Consider the following 8,367-nt stretch of genomic DNA (forward strand, 5'->3'; position numbering starts at 1 on the left):
TAATTGCATAAGAAGTTACAGTATGATAAACATACAGTGATTATTGCATCTGGAAAAATCCTAAGTGATTTTTGGATTTCAATAAAAAGAAAAAGAAGAAAAACAAAAAACAAAATAAATAAAATGAAAATAAAATAAAATAAAATAAAATAAATAAATAAATAAAATACATTTTTTATTTTATTTTCATTTTTATTTTATTTTATTTTATTTTCATTTTATTTATTTTGTTTTTTGTTTTTCTTCTTTTTCTTTTTATTGAAATCCAAAAATCACTTAGGATTTTTCCAGATGCAATAATCACTGTATGTTTATCATACTGTAACTTCTTATGCAATTATGTATGGATTGTCTCTCCAAATAAAACTTTGTGTTTAATGATTGTTGGATCTGCTTGCTCATGGATCTCATAAAACAGAGTGCTATTTACAAATATTAATTAAGAACACTATATGTCAAAACACCTTGCTTTTTCTACTTTCAAGTAGTAACAATATATCATACTGTTTTATTATTTATATTTATTTTTATTTTCATTGTATTACTTCTATTCATAATGACGGCACACCAAGGAATGTTTTTCCCTTATGCCTCTGGGCGCAGGATGGATTCAGGAGAGCCATACGGACACGTAGGGAGCTGCAGGGGTTAAGAGGGTTTATCACTCCCCTTTCATTATTGTTTCCCCTCAGGTCCCTTTCTTTTAGACCATTTACGCCAGCACATCCATTCCCAGCTTGAGTTTTGTGTGTTTTTTCAGCGCTGCTGCGCTATCTATTCCATTTGCCTTCCAGCTATCTTGTACTGGAAACCTTTCCAGCCTCCAAAATGGCGCCGATCGTTTTTGGACCGCCCACAGAGACCTTTTCCTTGGTCTCATGTGTGCTGTCATTACTTTTGGCTACATTGGGATCAGCTGAGCTTGTCAGCTGGGTGGATTATTTTCCTTCTGCTGACGCCCAGGTCATGTGTCTGCACTGCGGCGCTTTGATTGGTCAATCATCGCCGTGGTGGCAGATTTAAAGCCCAAGCGCTGTGTTAGGCGCTCCAGCTGAGACCAGACCTAATTAATGCAAGGAAAGGCTGCTGTATGCACAGCTATCTAGGTGGCTCTGCCTTTTCATCTTTGGACTTTGTCCTAATCAGGTATTTACCTTACAAGCTTTTTGGCTTTGTGCTTACACACTGTGAGCATTAGGGATTTGTTTGTTCTGTGCATTTTTTGGCACTGAACTATCCCTATTTACTTATAATATACTTTTTTATTTCTCCCCCTTTTTTCTTAACAGAGCGGATGCCGCTTTTTGATCAGGTTATTTGAGGGGCTGTGAGAGTGTCTTCCTTCCCCTTTATCCTCTTTCAATCCATATCTATGGCAAACATTAGACTGTTTCTACTGACAACAGGCATTTTTGCTTACTATTGACAGGTATATATATTACATATATTGTTCATTATAACAAGTTTTTGGAGTGTATATTCTCTTTACCCACTGTTGCATAATACAACTGAGAGTAGTTTGCATATGTGTTTCCACATGTGCTTTCCTGATTTTTCAGATTAATTCTATTAATGGCTTAAAATCCTGCTGTGGTTCTCCTGAACTATTCTGTTTTCCCTGAGGACTCTGGTTCCTTCCTGTATGGTCTGCTGTCTTTTGCTGTTTTACCTTTTTGGTAAGTAAATATTATTGTTTTTACTTTTGGCCCCTGTTTATATGTAGTTGAGATCCTTGAGCATGCATTATCTACAATAACTGATGTATTCATGATCAATATTTTTCTTTTCCCTTTTTTGACATTATTTACCAAAATGTATTGATATATAAATGATTGTTTTCAACAGTCATTTAATTATATGTCTTGTTGTTTTTTCTTTTGATATTTAGCATTGTATGTCTGAAAGCTCCTGAAGAAACTCGTCGGAGTGAAACATGTAGAGCTGACTTAAACAATGCTTCGTCTTGATATCACGTATTTAATCGAGATGTATTTCAAATTTATCGTATTTATGGCATATTAATTATTTGTGTAATAAATTATATTTTCTAATTTTATAATCAAATTTTGTCTGATTATCTATTTGCACCGTTCAAAAGCCCCGGGGTCCTTTTGGTTACCCCCTTCCCCCCCCCCCCCTTCTCATTTTTTCTTATTATTGGGGTGAGGTGCCTGTGACTACTGATACTTGTCCACAAAACGTATTCTTTCTGCACTGAGAGGAATGAAGGTGTAGAATTAGGTGTCCCAAGTACTTGTGGGCAATCTGCTAAGCGGTACACCAACATCCGATCATAGCAGGCAAATTTCCCTACCCCAGTTGCTAAACCGTCGAAAGAAATTTGGTCCCAGCCATCCACATGCTCAGCGTCTCAATGCTAGCTTAACCCGTTCGTGAATTTGTAGAATGTGCAGTACCTCAGTGGCAGGTTCCCAAACGCCATTTCTTTTCACGGAAGGCCATTCCAGCTCTCTACCTGCATGTGGAAGGCAATGTCTTGGTCTCGTTGGACAGGGCGGTCAGCAGTAAGGTGCATATTACCAGTGACTCATGGTCCAGCAGGCATGGACAGGGACGTTACCTTTCTTTCACGGCGCACTGGGTAACTCTGCTGGCAGCTGGGAAGGATGCAGGACAGGGTACAGTATTGTTGGAGCTTGTTCCGCCACCATGCCTCCAAAATGCTAGTAGTGATGATTCTGCCACAGGTCTCTCCTCCACCCCCTCCTCTTCTTCTTCCTCTATGGCCTCTTCCTCTGTAGATTTGTCCTCTGAACCAGCGGTGCTCAGTAGGCATTCAAGGGGCTACACAAGCACTCAGGCAAAAAGAGTTGGTCTGCTTAGGGGACAGGAGCCACACTGGGGCAGAGATTCTGTCAGCTCTGCAGGGGCAGACTCAGAGGTGGCTGACGCCACAACAGCTTCAGCCAGGAATGGTTGTATGCGACAATGGCACCAACCTCCCCTCTGCCCTCCGACAGGGACACTTGACCCATGTTCTCTGTTTGGCTCATGTCCTGAATTTGGTGGTGCAGCAGTTCTTGTGTAGGTACCCAGGCTTACAAGATCTCCTGAGGCAGGCCAGGAAAGTCTGTGGTCATTTCCTTTTTTTTCTAGAATAACTGTTTATTGAAAAGTAAAGTTGTCACATCAGAAAACACAATATATTCAGCAAATGGAAACAGCATGACATTGCAGATAAGAAATACGGTTAATACGTCGCATCCTCAGATAAGCAGAAACTCAAATCCCACTACCACCTAAACTAACATGTGAAGGAAAGGGGACAGCGGAAAACACAGGATCGGTGGAGTGTTGGCGATCCTCCGGACGGGAGACCCATACTCATGGATAACCTGTCCGGTACAAGGGGTTGAAACCACCAAATAGGGGATCTCGGGGGGACGGGACTATAACGTGAGAGAACTTGACAGAGAAGACCAGTAGGAGCAGACCCCTCCCCCGCCCACCCCCAATGGGAACTAAACTGTGGGCGGGGGGGGAACAAATAGTATGTACCCAGGAGAGGGAGGAAGACTTGGTCTGGGAGTGTAACGCGTCCCGTCCTCCTGGGCCGGGGCCCAAGGCCACGATCTCTCTAACTGTCTGTAAGGCGAGCAGAGCCTCCTGTGGGGGGGGGGCACCCCGTCTGGGTAGGTCGCCACGACAACCCCCTCACTTGGCGGGTTAGTGAAGTCGATAACAAGGGTAGTGGGGTAAAGAGGGAGAACAAAGGTCTGACATAGGGAGGAAGGGGTCCAGAGATAGTTGCCGTAGGAGGTGAAAATGTCAGCATCATTGTGTCAGTGTGGGTGGTCAGGAGGAGTCGTCAGGGAGTCAGGTGTGAGCGATTCTCTGTAGTGCGTCCAGCAACCCCAGGTGAGTCTAAATTTTTCAGTAGCATCCCTAGCTTGGTGGATAAGCCTTTCCATCTCCTCAATCCTGTCAACTCTATTCTGCCAGTCCACCATGGTAGGCGGTAGGGGGTCTTTCCAACGCATTGGAATACACTGGGTAGCAGCGTTAATCAAATGGAGCATCAGAGATTTACGGTAAATCGATTGGGGCAGAGAGGTATGGTGAAGAAGGAACTGCTCCGGGGTGAAATCGGGTGTGTAGGTGGTTATGCGGGCAATGAGAGAATGGATAGTCTTCCAGAAGGGTTGAAGTTTCGGGGCAATTCCACCAAATATGCAGAAGAGTACCCTCTGTTTCCTTGCATCTCCAACAAGTGGAGGGGGCCGCGGGGAAAAATGTATGCAGTTTGCTGGGGGTTCTGTACCACCGCGAGTAGATCTTGTACCTATTTTCTTGGGCCGACACATTTATGGAACCCTTGTGAGTGTGAGTCCAGATCGAGTTCCAGTCATCATCCGACAAGGAGATCTGAAGGTCATTTTCCCATTTCTCATGAATGACAGCCATGGAAGTAGTACGTGGTGTAAGCGTGGAGTACAAGACGGAAACTAGATGGCGTTGAGGTGCAGTGGAGTCACACAGATTCTCGAGAGGTGTGAGATCCCTGTACCACAAAGCAGGCGTCAGCGAACTCTGGAGAAAATGCCTAACTTGGAAGAACTTAAAGCGGGGTATCTGAAAACTCGGGAATTTCAGGGCCATGTCCGACTGGGAGAGAAGCACGCCGGAGTCAAAAAACTGATGCGCCCGCAAAGAGGGCGCGGTGTGGGAAGTCCGCGGATCAACAGTGCTGATGCCGTCTGGGAAGCCGGGGTTATGAGTGAGCGGAGTCAAGGGACCAGGGAAGGGAGCTGAGCCCGAGCCTCCATATACCGCCCTGAGGCATGAAAGAGTCGGACCGATCAAAGGGTGAGATGTACATGACTTGGGGGCGGATGCCGGGTCTATCCAGGGAAGGTGGGAGATCCGAAAGCCATCGAAAGCTTTCTCCAGCTCAACCCAATCCTTATCCCTCCTGTGAACGTGCCAGTCCACGATCCTTGTCAGGAGACAGGCTTTGTGATACCGGGACAGATCAGGCACACCAATACCTCCCCTCAAATTAGGCAGAGTTAGTCTATCCCAACATAACCTAGCCGGACGTGTGGTCATTTCCGACGGTCATATAATGCCAGTGCTCGGCTGACTGACCTTGAAAAGAATCGCCTCATTTGTGACATGCCCACCAGGTGGAACTCAACATTGGCAATGCTGCAGCAGCTGCACACACAGCAGAGTGCCATCAATGAGTACCTGTGTGAGTATCACCAGGACAGGGTCTGGGGAGCTTGGCTTTTTTTCGCCATGCCAGTGGCTCATGATCAAGGATGCATGCACTGTCCTGTTACCATTTGAGGAGGCCACGAGGATAGTGAGCATTGACAGTGCATGCATCAGTGATACTGTCCCTCTTGTTTTTCTATTAGAGCACACGCTACGTGGAATAATGGACAGGGCACTTGAGGCAGAACAACGGGAGGAACAGGATGACTTCCTTACCTCTCAAGGCCCCCTTTATCCATATAGTATTCCTGCGGGCCCACTGATCACACAAGAACAGAAGGAGGAGGAGGAGAATAACACTCAGCATCAGAAGCAGTCTTCGAGGCATCGTTTTTAGTCCCAAGTAACCCATGGAGTTGTACGTGGCTGGGAGGCTGGGAGGAGGTGGCTGCAGATCATGTGATCCCAGAGGACTCCTGATCGAATGCTTCAGCAAACCTATGCTGCATGGCCTCCCTGATCCTGCAAAGCCTGCGAGGGGAGCCTAGGATTCGTGGTATCAAGGATAGGGATCATTACTGGCTGGCAACCCTTCTTGAGCCACGTTACAAGGGTAAGGTTGCAGAACTTATCCAGCCTTCGCAGAGGTAGCAGAGGATGAAACATCTTCGGGAGGCCTCAAAGAAAGGGTTTTGCAATAGGTTTCCAGAGCCTGGGAGGTTACAATTTCCTGGTGCTGGACAAGGTGTTGCTGAGACTTCATTAAGTCACAGAAAAAGCGGTGGAGAAGGTGGCCGTCTGACCGATGCCTTCAGACAATTTTTCCGTCTGCAGCCCCAAGGTCTGATCGGTTCCAGCAACCATCGCCAGTGTCTGAATTACATGGTGCAGGAATACCTAGGGGCAAGATCAGACTTGGAGACCTTTCCAACAGAAAATCCATTGGGTTACTGGGTCTTGAGGATGGACCACTGGCCAGAGCTTGCAAAATATGCAATTGAGCTACTGGCCTGTTCTGCATCCAGCATTCTTTTGGAACGCACATTCAGTGCTGCTGTAGGATTTGAAACCGATCACAGAGTGTGCATTGCCACAGACTCTGTTGATCGGCTTGCATTCATAAAAATTAATCAATCAGTCTTGGATCACCAGCTACCAAGCACCTGATGATGATGATGTAACCGATAGATTTTTCTATGGATGAGGGATCCCTTGAAGACTGCCTATGCTGAGTGACTATCCTATTATGCTGGGTAACTATCCTATTTCTCCTCAATGTTCATGTTGATAGCTTCTAAGAATACTTTTGTTTCAGGGCACCACCACCACTACCTAAGGCCCAATTTTTCTGCCCCTGTTTAATTGGGGCATGTAATTACAATTTTTGCTGTAATATTTCACAGCAGGGCTTGTTCCTGTGCTCAACTAGAGTATCTGTGAGGGGTTGCAATGTTGTGACACCACCACCACTGCCTAAGGGCCAATTTTTCTGCCCATGTTTAACAGGGGCACGTAATAAAAAAAATGTATCTAATATTTCTCAGCAGGTCCCATTCTTGCGCTCAACAACAATATCCGTGAGGCTTTACAGTGTTGTAGCACCACCAACACCACCACCGACTAAGGCCCAATTTTTCTGCCCCTGTTTAACAGGGGCATGTAACTACAATATTTTCTCTAATATTTCACAGCAGGGCCCATTCCAGCGCCCACCAAGAGTTACACACGACCGTTACGCGGGTTCTAAAAAATGTGTTTTTTTTTATGTCATTAAAAACGATTGTGTGTGGGCTCCAGAGCATTTTTCACAATTTAAAGAATGACCATTAAAAACGTACGTCGTAAAAAATGGTTGTGTGTGGGCTTTAACGACGTGAAAAAAACGCACATGCTCAGAAGCAAGTTATGAGACAGGAGCGCTCGTTCTGGTAAAACTAGCGTTCGTAATGGAGTAAGCACATTCATCACGCTGTAACAGATTGAAAAGCGCAAATCGTCTTTTACTAACACGAAATCAGCTAAAGCAGCCCAAAGGGTGGCGCCATCCGCATGGAACTTCCCCTTTTATAGTGCCGTCGTGCTACATGACCAATTGTCAAAGTGTCACAGAATTGGAAATTGAACAAACTAAACAAATGGCCTGCCTTAGAAGGGGTATATACAGGCTGTTATTAAAGTAGTTAAACTATGCTGCCTAATTTACTGCTGTGCTAATTTCTTATAGGTCTGTTGCAGTAATGAAATATAATTGATGCCTTAAAATATTGCTATGATCAATCCATTTTTGAAAAGAATACATGCTTTTTTAATATAATATTAAACTAAAACTCATGCCAGGTTTTCAATAACAGAAGATCCATTAGCATGCAGCAGGATGACTGTGAATTGTACCTTTGAGTGTGCAGCAATGCAAAGATAATGCAGAGAATTTTTTGCTGGAATGCTCGTTCATAATTCATGCATACAAACCAAGCCAGCTAAACGCTTGTCCTTCTCTGCAAATTGTCCTCAGGAAAAGTTGTGCTGTGAATTAGATTGTGCATGCTCATGAAAGCTAATATGTTATCAGAACATAAGGTAGGCTAACATGCATGAACTGGATGCGCATGTAAAATTGCTACCCAGCAGGCATTTGACTTTCCCAGAAGAGGTAGCTGCGTACATCATTTAGTGGGATTAAAGTAAAAGAGAATATTCTCCTGGTGCGCAAGTGCTGCTGGAATTCTTCCTTCTGAAAAGTTGTATTACGAGTTTTTATTTTAAAACTTTTATAAGTATTACTGAAAACAGAATAATATATCATCAAATTAAAATGTTTAATTAGGAACTGTACACCAACCAATGTAGTAGGGAATGCATAATACTTCGATATTATACAGAAAATTATTTGTCTAAAATAACCTTTGCAGTCTACAGCCATAAGCTTTGCAATGTGAACATGTGAGACAGGGACTGCCACTGGTAAATTATTTTTAACCACTTCAGCCCCAGACCATTTGGCTGCCAAATGACGGGGGGCACCTTTTTTTGATTCGGCACGGTCGTATGTACGTCCTTCTTTTCCCACAAATAGAGCTTTCTTTTGGTGGTATTTGATCACCTCTGCGGTTTCTATTTTTTGTGCTATAAACAAAAATAGAGCGACAATTTAACCACTTAACTCCTGGACCATATTGCTGGTCAAAG

At 44.2% G+C, this 8,367-nt stretch overlaps 1 long non-coding RNA gene across 3 annotated transcripts; it reads left to right on the top strand.

Moving 5' to 3' along the window:
- Nucleotides 1-251: 251 nt before the first annotated feature.
- LOC120932386 lies at nt 252-1,599 on the top strand. 3 transcript variants are annotated; one of them, XR_005747970.1, is made up of 3 exons: nt 809-1,146; nt 1,290-1,429; nt 1,519-1,545. It is a non-coding gene; the product is annotated as an uncharacterized LOC120932386 (long non-coding RNA). The 3 variants fall into 3 exon arrangements; XR_005747968.1 differs by lacking the exon at nt 1,519-1,545 and adding an exon at nt 1,560-1,599 and having other exon boundaries at nt 810-1,146; XR_005747969.1 differs by lacking the exon at nt 1,519-1,545 and having other exon boundaries at nt 252-1,146; nt 1,290-1,304.
- Nucleotides 1,600-8,367: the final 6,768 nt, after the last annotated feature.

The sequence above is a fragment of the Rana temporaria genome, chromosome 3, assembly GCF_905171775.1.
Source record: "Rana temporaria chromosome 3, aRanTem1.1, whole genome shotgun sequence".
Taxonomy (NCBI): domain Eukaryota; kingdom Metazoa; phylum Chordata; class Amphibia; order Anura; family Ranidae; genus Rana; species Rana temporaria.